Consider the following 13,975-nt stretch of genomic DNA (forward strand, 5'->3'; position numbering starts at 1 on the left):
TGTAGGCCTCCCTTCTCACAAGCTTGGAGTAGGTGGTAAGCTTTCCATTAAAGCTTGAGAAGCAGAGAGAGAGTCTTCTTACTCCACACATAGACTTGTGTGTGTGTGTGTGTGTGTGCAATAATGCCTTTGATAAATCAGCCCCCTTACTCTCTTGGTCGGCCCCTCTTGCTATTTGCTCATGCTCACACCCTATTGGACCTCCCCAGGCTTAGCCAATGAAATTTAAGAAGCATAAGTGATAGCCTTCTAACATGTGTCCCCCTTTCCCCTTTTGTGAGAGATTTAGGTGATTAATTAATGCAACTAAACTCTCATTGGAACCCTTTGTCTCCTGGGTAATAGGAATCAGGCAAGCCATTGGGCTGCTGAATGCTCATTGGACCCCTTGCGAGACTGTCCAATAGTCTTCTAGAGAGCTTAATTCCTATTGGTTCTTTTATTAAGTGTTTTAAATTAACTAAACTAGATTTACTCTAGCCTAATTCTCATTGGTCCACCTCCAAGGCCATCCAATAGGATTTGAGTACACCTTGTGGGCATCTGGGTTAGGGAGCTGACATGTGTCCCTTATTCCCTTTGTGTAAAGGGAGCTTGTGTGTGTGTGTGTGTGTGTGTGTGTGTGTGTGTGTGTGTGTGTGTGTGTGTGTGTGTGTGTGTGTGTGTGTGTGTGTGTGTGTGTGTGTGTGTGTGTGTGTGAGTTTCCCTCTCATCCCCTACTTCTTCGGCTCGCCCCCTCCTTTGTAGGACTTGGGAAGACTTTTTGGGACACACACAAAGCATCCAATTTCCTAAGCTTTTGACCATTGGACACAACCTTTGAGTTTTGGAACCTTAGAATTTTGGAAGCCTTAAAGGGTTGAACCTTAGGGTATTTTAAGCCCATTGTTGCACCTTGCTCTTTTGCAGATGCCCCCTCCCTTTGGATCCCTATTTTTCCTCCTTTGGATCCCTACTGTGGCCGATCTGCCAGCATAACAATTATTCTAGCCTTTTCTCCCCTGGCACTTCCCCATATTAAATGATCAGTTTAACATGAGAAAATCATTTAGGAGAATTAGATATTAGTTATTATGACATGAAGTTGCAGTCGATGGCCATATAGCACAATCTCTACCTCATCAAGCTAAATGGTGTTAGAAGATCCTTGAAATGCTTCACTTTTAACTATTCTATCGACAACAACGGGACAAGTAGATGTCCTTGCACCTACTCAATAAAACCCTGGTTAATTTTGAGATTTTTAAATTGGACCTATGAACAACACTTTCTAATAATATGTATTGGAGAAAGAGGCATAGGGTAAGTGTTTTGCATTCAGACAATAACACACTAAGATGACCTGGCAAAAAAAATTGAGTTCTACTCTCTACAGAAAGTATTATTTTTCCAGTTCTGACTAATTTCTTAGCTTAAATCTGTTTTGTAATTGTCTTTTTTATCTATAATCGGCCATGTCTACACATAAGGATATTTTTTGTTGTGATAGAGATAGCTGGAATTTACTGAGAAGTGTTGACACAATTTATTAAGCGCATGTGGGTTGTGTGCATCTGATAGGTAGTACATCAGATGTCTTTTCAAATCTAGAAAATGATTTTGAGTCTTTCTACATGTGAAAAATGATATTATTGATAATCATTAGTCAAAAAATTTGTTGGGAACTGTTTGGGATTTTACACTCAAATTTTTCATTCAAGGTTGATGATAAACATAGGTTTGCAAATTCAGTTTCTGTCATGTTAGTACTTGGAAAATGAAAATACTATTGAGAGTTTGCAAGGCCCATGTGCAAGAAGATTTGGTTTTTACATTTGACCCTAGCTAAAGACATTTTATGCATGATGCTGAGCCTTAAACCTCATGTGAGGGTCTCGGTAGAGATGGCAGTGATTGAAATTTTGAAAAATCATCCGTTGTACAAAGGAGATGCTGCCCAAATTTTCACTTTTTCGAGTGTTTTAATTCTAGAAGTGATAGTGATGCATGCCTGTTACCTTCTTTAATGTTAAAAATAATAGAGTTGAAATTTTACTACTTTATAAGTTGAACACTCATCTTTCACTTTGACATATAAGTTACATTCTTGTGGATCAAGATTTCATGGATTTGAGCTGCAAATAGATTTTTTTTTAGGGCTGAAATTTATAAGCTTTTTAAGGAGGAAAAGTGGTGGATCAATATTCAAAAATCAAGTAGATATGCATAGCTAGCTGCTTCACATGATGTTTCATCTGGGTGAAACATAAATATTGGTAGCTCGTGATGATATGTATAGACCCTAAGGTTCATCCCATTAAGACTTCCAAAATGCTAAGGTTCCAAAATTCAAAGGTTGAGTCCAGAGGTCAACCATAGGGGAATTGGATGCTTTGTGTGTGTAAAAAAAATTCTTTGCAATCCCTACTTAGGAGGGGGCGAGCCTTGCATGTAGGGGATGAGAGAGAAATCCACACACACACACACACACACACACACACACACACACACACACACACACACACACACACACACACACACACACACACACACACACACACACACACACAAGCTCCCTTTACACAAAGGGAATGAGGGACACATGTCAGCTCCCTAGCCCAGATGCCCACAAGCTGTACCCAATTTCTATTGGATGGCTTTGGAGGTGGACCAATGAAAATTAGGCTAGAGTAAATCTAGTTTAATTAATTTAAAAACACTTAATAAAAGAACCAATGAGAATTAAGTCCTCTAGAAGACTATTGGACAGTCTCCCAAGGGGTCCAATGAGCATTCAACAGCCCAATGGCTTGCCTGATTCCTATTGGCCAGGAGGCAAATGGGTCCAATGAGAGTTTAGTTGAATGATTAATTTACCTAAAGCTCTCACAAAAGGGGAAAGGGGGACACATGTCAGAAGGCTATCACTTATGCTGCTTAATAGTCATTGGCTAGCCCTGGGGGGGTCCAATGGGAAAATAGCAAGAGCAATTAGCAAGATGGCTCGCCCAAGAGAGAGAGGGGGCTGATTTTTGCAAGGCATTATCACACACACACTCACACAATCTCATGTGTGAAGAAAAGAAGACTATCTCTTCCCAAGATTTAATGGAGAGCTCATCACCTACTCCAAGCTTGTGAGATAGAAGCCTACATCGACACACTCTTGGCATGTGGATGCAAATCCAACCAAGAGCCAAGCTTCAATGCATGCTCATCTCCTCTACCAAGCTAATTACTAAGCTAAGCTATGCTAATATGAGTGATTATGTGAGGAGATGTATATCTTTCTTGTAAGATACTCCTTCTTCCTCTCAATCTACTCTCATACCCTACTAGCTCTCACCATCTTCGAAGGTGTGTGAGGTCTTGGGTCTGAGACCGGGGACAATTGATGTTGTGTTTGCTAAGTGTTTTGCTTAATGCATGAAGGTTTCATATTCATTGCACTAGTTAGTCTTGAAGGAACACAAAGAATTGTATTGTACAATCTCTCTCTTGATGGGAGAAACCATAATACAAAGCCTTTTGGAGGGGAGACCGGCTCCATGCAAATCCGGTCCTCAACTGTTGTCAATAGCTTAATTTCTCTCTCTTTTGAAAGTATTGTTCATGCTATCTAACTAGGTGTTATGCTTTTTGTTGCTCTCTCCACCCAAGCACTCTTGTAATTCTCATTAGGAATCTATTCTATTGAAATGCCCACTATGTTCATGCTAATTTCCGCTACACACAAGTTTTTAGGCCATTAAATGTTACAAGATCAGTGTGATTGCTATCTAGTTATTGTGCACAAAAAAGGCATGTTTTAACTCTAGGGATGTAGCTCATATTTGACACTACCCTATGATAGGTTTAATTTGGGTTCTTTTTGGATGGCCTTAGTAATACAAGGATGGGGTTGGTGCTTTTTCCTGGCTACATTGAGATTTCTCAAAAACTGATACTTGAGACTTTTGAGATGTACACTAATGACTCTTGCCAAGACTTTACCTAAAAAGCTGACATTTGGATATTTTGATAGATGGATTTAAGTTTATAAACCGAATAATCCAAGACCATAAGAAATGATCACTCAAAAAAAAATTTAATAGACTTAATTTCTTCGATAATGGTTTTACCACTTGAATTAGAAGGGAGTGATGGCTTTTTGATCCGCATAATAGTAAAAAATATATATATATATTTTTTTGCAATAAAAAGTTGTATAACATACTTGAGTACATAATGTTTTATATTTAAAAAAAGGGGGGTTCTCTCTGACACTTGGATTAGACGGTGGTGGACTAATGATCACAAGAATCATCTTTAAAGTTAACGAGTGTGTGACCCGTCCTCCGGACGGCAGGGGATGACCGGCATGGCGATGCAATTGAGCAAAGGAGTGTGAGAAAGACACAAAGAGACTGCATCACTAGCTATCTTTTTGGGGAGAGAGAGGAGCACAACGCCGACAACGAAAGGCAGAGAGTGAGGAAGAGTATCACACTGTGTTTTGAGCTTCACTTGAAAAACACCTATAGAACTTTCATAACAAAAGAAATAAATAGTTGTTTAGCTTTATCAATTAAATTCTAAAGAAAAAAACATATACATAATAATTACAAAAAGAAATGACCTTTTTGGGTTTTTTGTATAGTTCTTCCTCAAGTTGTGAAGGTTGACATAGTTCCCAAATTCCATCTTGAGCTCATATTTAAACTTGGACCATCCCTTTCTATTGTTCCAAATATTTCTCAAGACACACCTGTTTATCCTTCGTTTAAGTAAATGTCATAAAATCTATCCTCATACTTAAAGTTTGGTAAGCTCCTAAGTTTAAACTTACTAAATTGAAAATGAAATTTAAAACTTAGAACCGGTCCAATCAATGCGCACTTATTTTTTTTGTGCCACATGGTCAAACATGAGCTATTGGTTTTTTTTTCTATAATTACATGTTAGAAAAAGTCATATTTTGGTAAAGATTGTGATTTCATTTTACTCTTAAGACGTGTGACCCATCCTTCGGCCGACGGGGGAGGGGGGGGATGATCGGCATGGTAGTGCAATTGAGCAAAGGAGCGAAAGAAACAATGATCAAGAGATACAAAGAGATTGCATTGCTAGCTATCTTTGTGGCTTGTCAACATAACACTTCTAAGTAGCAATCCATCTTTCTAAAAATATAAGAAATGCAGCAATACATACATGAGCGCAATGTGAAGTGTAATAAATCAACATATGTTTAGTCATGAGTCAAATATTGGATGCAAATGAGCAACTATGCTCATAGAGATATGACGATGGTGGGTGGGCACTTTAGGGAGAGAGAGGAGCAGAAAGAGTATCGCACTGTGTTTTGAGCTTACTTGAAGAAAACCTTTAAAATTTTTATAACGAAAGAAATAAATAGTTGTTTAGCTTTTTCCAAGTTGTGAAGGTTGACATAGTTCCCAAATTCCATCTTTGGCTCATATTTAAAGCTTGACCATCCCTTTCTACTGCTGCAAATATTTCTCAAGACACACCTATTTATGCTTCTTGTAAGTATATGTCATAAAACCTATCCTTAGACTTAAAAGTCTGGTAAGCCGTTGAGTTTAAACCTAGTAACTTAAAAATGAAATTTAAAACTCATAACCAATCCAATCAATGCACGCTAACTTTTTTGGTCCCACATGGCCAAACATGAGCTATTGGGTTTTTTCTATAATTACATTTTAAAAAAAGTCACATTTTGGCAGAGATTGTGATTTCATTTTACTCTTAAAATGCTATTTGATGATAGATCACATAAAGGGACTTTATTTCATAGAAGGATATCACATTATAGAACGACAATGCGCATTTCTCCACTATAAATGTTTAATCTTCTATCTAATATAAACTTCTATAAATTTACACTAACAAAGTTTCACTCCACCATATGAATGGTCTTAAGTTGTTAGGGGTTTTTTGTAAATGTGTGTTTATAAAATGTCCTTAAGTTGTTAGGGTTTTTTTTTAATGTGTGTTAACTAAAATTCTTAACGCAAATTCAAACTTGATTGAAAAGTATACAATTATATTCTACTTTCAAAGCACTATCCAATGAGAGGTTGCCTAGAGGGATTTAGAGTCAACAACCATGATAACATATTATTATTCTGAAACATGCCAAAGCAAACGCTTAAAATAGTAATCCATCCTTTGTATACTCAATTGACATACGTATGGGTTTGTCTCAAGTATTGAATGCAAAGGACTAAAGATGCTTATAAAAATATGAGATGGACATTACAAAGATGGCACTTATTACTTATATTAGAAGATTAACTTCATGTATTCACTACGAATAGAACACCAACAACAAAAATACCTCTTACTTAGTTTTAACTACATTCATTCATAATCCGACCAAAAAGTCACACAATTTTGTATACTTTTTGATATTATAAAGTACTCTATTTATCGCCAATAAGTCCCATCACAATACAACATATAGCTCAAAGTGAAAGTTGGCGTGCGACTCAAGAAGCAATTGTTCCAAAATCTCCTTCTATTGCTTCAAATGCTGCTATAAAAAAGGAAAAAAAGATTTAAAAATTGAGTAGTTTTTAAATATATACACTATACAACGATTACAAAATAGAAGAAACAAAGATTTTGTTATACCATAGCGATTTTGTTGGTGGCGTTCCAGGTGGAGGTACATAAAAACTGTAATGGTAAGTCGACCATTTGTAGCCACCATAACGTACCCAATCCTCTGGCACACTATACCCCAAATAGGATACCCACCACCAATCTTGATTATCTCTTTGTCGTTGCACCTGGTATACTCCTAGAGGATGTACACCATAGCCATGTGGATAATCCTCAAATATGATAACAACAAAATAGTCTCGAGGTGGAGCTTGCCTATTCATAAAATAGTAAATATGATTCTAATTTAGACTCTAAGATATATATTGTCAGCAATCAATAAATGAATAGAATGGGTTGTGGACATTACCCTATTTCAATGTCATCTTTGATGCTTAACACTATCTGGGTTGGTGTGTACGGGGCATTCCACCCTCTAGGAACTATACATTTTTAAAGTTTTTTTTATAAAAGTTAGATAATTTTTTAACATAATAATACAAAAACATCTTTTTGATTGAGATCACACATCATTGAAAATTAACCTGGAATCGCATATGCCTCTTGATATGTTATGTCCATTCTAAAGCCAACCTTTATATCCCCAACCATGACCTAAAAACCAAAAACACAAAGAAGAAAAAAAAAGTCCAGTTATAATTAAGTCCAAAAAGAAGAAAAATGAACTCGTTCAATTGGCTCATTCTTTCTAGTCCTTGTAATGTCAACAATATTTTTTTAGTAGAGTTTGCTTCATCCCTAGACTCATTACCAATTGTAATTGTATAGATACATGCTTGTCTAATCATTTGAAGCACCTCAATGAAACATTATACATGCCCATGCAAGAATCCATGTGCTTGTAGTTCACACCATTGTAGTCTACATTGACATCTATAAAACCTCCTTGTATACAATATTTTGAGTAACATCAAACCTATGTCTTGGATCGCCACCCACTTGTATTGTTGCATCGTTCCTTACATGCACTTTCAAAGCTCTATATGATCTTACTCGTGACAAAGCAACATATAATTGTCCATGCAAAAACACAGGTGTATGCAAGTAAAGGCCCAATACATTGAGAGTCTGCCCTTGAGCCTTGTTTATTGTCATCCCAAAGGCCAAGCGTACAGGAAATTGTCGCCGCCTCATGTCAAACGCAAATTGATGTGAAGGTGGAATAAATGTAATTCTTGGGATAAATACTCTATCACCACACTTATCACCTGTAATTATCTGTGCTTCTATGACCTTTGAATGGAAGTTTTTGCAAATCAATCTAGTTCCATTACATAAGCCTCGTAGAGGGTCCAAATTTCTAAGCAACATAATAGGTGCATTGTGCTTCAATACCAATCGGTGAGGAGGAAAACCACCACCAAAATTCAAGCTATTGATGTATTCTGTTGTGTAGAGAGGGAAATTCCCATTTGAGGTAGGTACAATAGTCTGCACTAAGATATTCCACTGGGCTTCTCGGCAAAAAATGCAAAGCACACTCATTTATCTCATCAAACTCTTGATTGTGAGGTGCAAGAATAGCATGATCCTTGAAAAAATTGACATGATCAATATTTACATTTACCCCTCTATAAACCCAAGAAAACAAATCCTGCAAACCACTGCTCAATAGCATCTGCTCCGGCAATGTCACTTCCTCGTTGTGTTGATTTCCCTCTGTACAACCATTTCCAATATTCAAAAGCCACTGGCAAAATTCTCGCTCGCAGCTATTGGCTTCACCTTGAAGTACACGCATATTTTGAGTCAAAGAGAGAAATTTTACATGTGACCAAAGCCTCGATCGGCACAATGTTGCATCAACAATATCTTCTCGTGAACCTTTGCTTTGCTATCAGCACTCTTTAGACCACAAGTGTGGCTGCTTGAGAGTTCTCCTCAAATTTTTATCAACTTGCGAATGCTTGCCAAAGCTCACTAAAATTGGAGAAAGTGAGCAGAGGTGTGTTGGAGTTGTTGGCGACTAAGCCTGAGAGGACGCAACTTGCTCTGATACCAATTGTTGGAATTAAGGTTACAGGAAAACAAACACATCTTGGAGAAGATGAAGAAAGCTCAAGGCACACAACAGAGAGTGTGCTACTTAGTGTGCAATGAAAAGATAGATAGCCCTAGAATGATGGGCGTATATACAATGCATGGGGGGGAAAACCTTCTAAAGAGGGAAAAAATGCCCCGGTGGTCCTAGTGTGTTCACACACATAATTGCCACATGTATATGGTAACAAAATTAGCTACATGAAAGAACAATTTGTAATAATCATGAAAACGCATTGTGGATTGTGACTACAACTAGCAGTATTTGTCTAAAATCTCCTCCAAACAATATCACTTTTCCACCAAAGGTATTTTGATTGTGCATTATATCACATAGAGTCCTATCCAGTGCCTCAAATTCATAACGATGTGTCCTTGGTGCCTCATCCTTGATATCAATCGTGCAAGCCTTATAACCTCTACCTGAGTACTATTTACGCTAATATTACATGTGCTGGAAGCATTTAAATTGAGTGGAATCTTAAATTGAGAGTGAGCAGTTTGACCTTTAGATAGCAAGAGAGATGCTATACCTGAGGATGCACATGCCAAAGCCACAAAACCTTCACCACGTAAATGCGAGAGTAAAGAATTATAAAGATATGTTTTACCTGATCCACCACGACCATCCAAAAAGAAAACTCCACCATTACCATCATGAACTGCATCCAATATAGTGTCATAGGCTCTTTTTTGGCTATCATTTAAGGTCCTTTCCATGCGGGCACTTAATGATGCTTGTTCTGACATGTCAAATGCCATCTCTTCGTCCAAAATTCCATTATGTCTACTTATTGATACTAATATGGTTGGCATAGGCATGCCTTCAAAGTCATGTAGATGCTTTCCATGTTGCTGCAAGATCTCCTCAATGTTCAACAATGCCAAGTCATCTTCATGAGTTGACTCCAAGTGCATGTGGCGATGAGCATAGTCTTTGGAAAGTTCGCTGGAAAATCTATCCCAAAGTTCTCTGGGATGCAATGGAGCACAAGATATTAAAATAATCACAAATAAATTTCTTAATTGAGCATCTATTTGTTGCAATGCAACTTCTCTCAAGCATGCACTCCACTCCTCATCACTTTCCAGCAGTCCTCGAGCAAGGCAAGCCTCTTTGAACGAAGAGTATACATATCCATGAAGAGTACGCAATTCCTCAAAAAGGTCTACATCCCTTGCAAACTGTCAATAACATACGTAAATAATACTTTTCACCAGCACTGGGACAAATGTTGTACATACTTCCAATAACATTTCCTCTTTGCCTTCTTTTTCATTTCTTGCTCCTTGCTTTCCAAACCCACTCGCATGGAAAATCACCATATACTAATGATCGTGCATCTTCATGAAATTCATTAGTTTTGAACCATTCTGTTAGAGTGGTTCTTTGATTTCTGTCTTCTCTTAGCACATCTTGCAAATTGTCTCCATCATTGAAGACCACATTATTTTGCAAAGGCAAATGGACCTGTCACCTTTGTACAGTTGGTTGCTCACTATGCATACCATATGCATAGATAGGCCAACATGCCTCTGACGCGGATACATACCTTGTATTCAAGTACAAATTAATCTCATCCATGATACCATCTGAATCTTGCAAGTGCATAATGGCTCTATCATGTCCCTTGTACACATATTGATAAAGGTATTTGAGAACTGTAATTGTTGAGCAAACTCCAACATTTATGTGGGCCTTATATCGCAAGGACAAAAAGGGATTATAGGGCACGATCCATCTACAATCCAGTACGTTTCCTCTGACTATTACAGTACCATTGTTTTCGCATCGCATATGAGAAGGATATCCATCCTCATCAACTCTAGTTGTAGGTGAGAATCATTTAGGATAATGGTGTTTACATCTTCCATCCACCATGCAAGGAGAATTTCTATTGAATGCACCACATGGCCCATGAATATTTGAGTGGCATACCACATTATATAGATCAGGAAAAACTATTTTATTGGGTAGCTCTGCACACACAAATCTATCGTAATGTGCCACATCAATAGGCTTGAAGCAGCTTTGTAATATTAGAAGTATGTGAGCATGTGGAAGACCTCTCTTTTGAAATTCAATTACAGATACATATCCAGATACCACTCCAAAGAAGGACCTCTTGGTTAGCAATGCCAATAGGTCTTTAAATTTTGCATAAAAGACACATGTAGTCAAATCCAGTCGATCTTGAGCAGTTTGCCTTGGTAGCAATGCATCAATGATCTCATCCCACTTCGAATTGCAAGTGAAGGATATAAAAAAATCAGGTTTTCCCATTCTTCTAACAATTGCCATTGAATCTTGATAAAGTTGATGCATAAATCTTGGACCTCCAATGTAAGAAGAGGGCAAAACAACTCTTCTTCCTACATCTCTACCAAATACATTTCTTGGAACATCATGAACATTAAGCATGTCAGCAAGACCTTGGTACACTTCAACATGTTGTCGTGCTGTGACACGTACATAGTGGGAACGCATGCTACAAGAGTTATCTTGTAAATTTTTAGATACATAATTATATTTCCTATAATGTACATATGCATATCTAAGTATAAAAATAAGCATTCTATCTCATCCTATTATTTATCTCAAGGGTAACCTATTCTTACTTTACCATCAGAAAATACTATGGAAAAAGCGTCAATAGCTCCGCCTCTTTAACTTGGGGCAAAAAGCATTGATTCTTTATTTCTACTATCTCATTATCATCTCACACCCTAGCTAGATCCTATATCTAGGGTAAACTCCAATATATATATATATATATTCTATGTATTTTTTATATTTTTCTTATATTTCTTATATTTATTTTTAAATAGCTACTAGAGGGGAATCAAATCCTAGAGGGACACTAGGTGGCATGATTTGAAAGATACACTTATTTTAATGCAGTATTGCAAGCATGATTACAAAGCTTTGTCAAGGAGCATGTCATGCTTTCATATGGCATGAGGTGTCCTTTGGAATCAAATGAAAGTCTATGCTAAGGGGACCACAGGAAGACTTTTTCTTGCCAGAATTGGACCCTATTTTGATGATTTTTTTACACAAGGTTCCAATCCTAATTGGAAAATGCACATTGAAAGGAAGTTGTAGGTAATGAGCTGAAGATTTTGCCCATATTTTTAATTTTTTATTTGGAGCCACTGTTGAGGATATATGATCAAAATACTGGACCCCAGTCTGCCCACATCATGCAGGGACAACTCATTTCCAACTTTTCTAGTTTCTATTCACACAGCTCTTCTCTTCTTGTGTAAACCCTTGGGGTTTCCCTTCACCTATAAAAGGGGACCTCTTCTTCCTTGAAAATAACTCAAGCATTCAAGACATTGATGAGAGGAATTCATGAGGGAGTGAGTAGTAATGCCAAATTGTACATAGCCATTAACATAAGCATAAGCCTCCACTTTATCCTAGAGGAAGACTAGCCATTCTTGCATGCTATCCATGGAAGATCAACTCTAATCAAATAAGGTCTTGGACTTGGCATATCAATCAAAGTGGAGTTCTCCCCTCTTCTTCTCTCTCCATCAATAATGGTGCCGAAGGGTTTGTCAAGTAAGATGTGTTCTACATTGATGTTTTCTTGATTTCTTGTTGTTTTCTTTTTCATCTCTAATCCAACATGTATATATATCTAATCTCGTCTCCTTAACCAAACCTATCTCTCTCATTCTTAGTAATTCATCCTCTCTACCAATTCTAGGTTCTCTTTGTTACAGGTACATCTCTCCCCGCAGTATCCTTATTGCCTACGGATAAGAATAGGGCTTGGGAGGGAAACTTCTCATCTCTTCACTTCTCTCATATCTACATTTCTCACATACTATCCTAGATGAATAACCCACATGATGATAATTTCTATCGCTTTCACTCTGTATGATCTATTAGAATTAACGTATGGATTAGCTGTAAAATACACTTTCAACAACGTATAGTGTTTCTCTTTGGCCTAGAAAGGCTCAATGAAATACTTCTTTCACCGGATCCCATCATACTACCTCTTATAGACTATAACTTTTCTTTTGATGTAAGTGTAGCTATCTTGCTATGAACCAAGAGGATTTGTACACACAATTAATCCCCATCACTAGACAAAACATATATATTTGGTTAGCCAAGATTGAATGCCATTAACTCATCTATTAACCCTTTCATATTACCCATGATACGATATGACCATAGCCTTGATGTTTTCATCTTTTTGTTGTTTTGACACTCTCTTTTGTGTTCTTTCTTTGTGTGTGTGAGTGCAAGAGAGAAAGAGTGGGGCCTTTTTTATTGCACTTCCTTCCAAACCCTAGTCTTCATGGCATCTATGGTTTAACTCCTTCATATAGTTTTTTTTGAGTTCTCTCACAAACTCTCACAGCCATAAGCCCGGTGCTTTCCTGGCAAGACTGCAAATTTCTCGACAACGTAGTGTTGACTAATGATCACGTACCCATACTAATCTACACTCTTCAATACTACTATAAGCATCTACTATATATTGTTGTAGCAATCTTCCTCCACGAAGAAGACATTTGTTGCTATCTTCTCGCACTTGAAGTCTAAATGCATAAAACTCACGTTGAGTAATCATTTGTCTTGTATCTCCTCCACAAAGAGGAATCCCTATATGCCATCCATATCCTCCATTTGGGAACAATATAACATACATCAATGGCATATATGACCTGTGCAAATTTGAAATTCTCTTAACCCCACTATGTGTAAAGATTTGAATATCTCGATGACCAATATCAAGGTCATCACCTTGACCAGGCATGATGGCTGCAACTCCACTTGCAATTGGAACAGAATACTGTCTAGAGGTGGCTTGAGTCTCAGCAATAACCATCCTTAAATTGATATGTGGTGTCACTACTAGATGGTCTCTTACAGTAGAAAGTACACGTGCATATGGATTATATACATGCATCATATGTTGTAATTGATGCATTACTCAAGAATCTAATGAAAAAACTCCTTGTAAACTATTATTCGATTCATGATCTGTGTCATGCACGTATAGTTGTGCATACCTTGGACAATGTTGTTGTGGTACATTAGGCAATAGAGATCCAATGAGATGAAATGTTAACCCATTCATCCAAAATGTATAAACACCCCCACCTCTAGTGACTTGGTCATCTACATGAGCACCCAAGGATACAAAAGATAAGGAGTTATTGTATGCTCGTATATTTCTTCTAAATGTCTTGCAGTGCTCATCATCATTACTCAAAAGAGTTTCCAAAACCTCTAGAGGGTTGTGCAAAGGAGGCAAGGCAACTTTTCCCTTTGAACAACAATACCTACCTACAAATCCTT

The sequence above is a fragment of the Adiantum capillus-veneris genome, chromosome 10 (assembly GCF_014529385.1).
Source record: "Adiantum capillus-veneris isolate H3 chromosome 10, ASM1452938v2, whole genome shotgun sequence".
In the NCBI taxonomy this organism is placed as follows: domain Eukaryota; kingdom Viridiplantae; phylum Streptophyta; class Polypodiopsida; order Polypodiales; family Pteridaceae; genus Adiantum; species Adiantum capillus-veneris.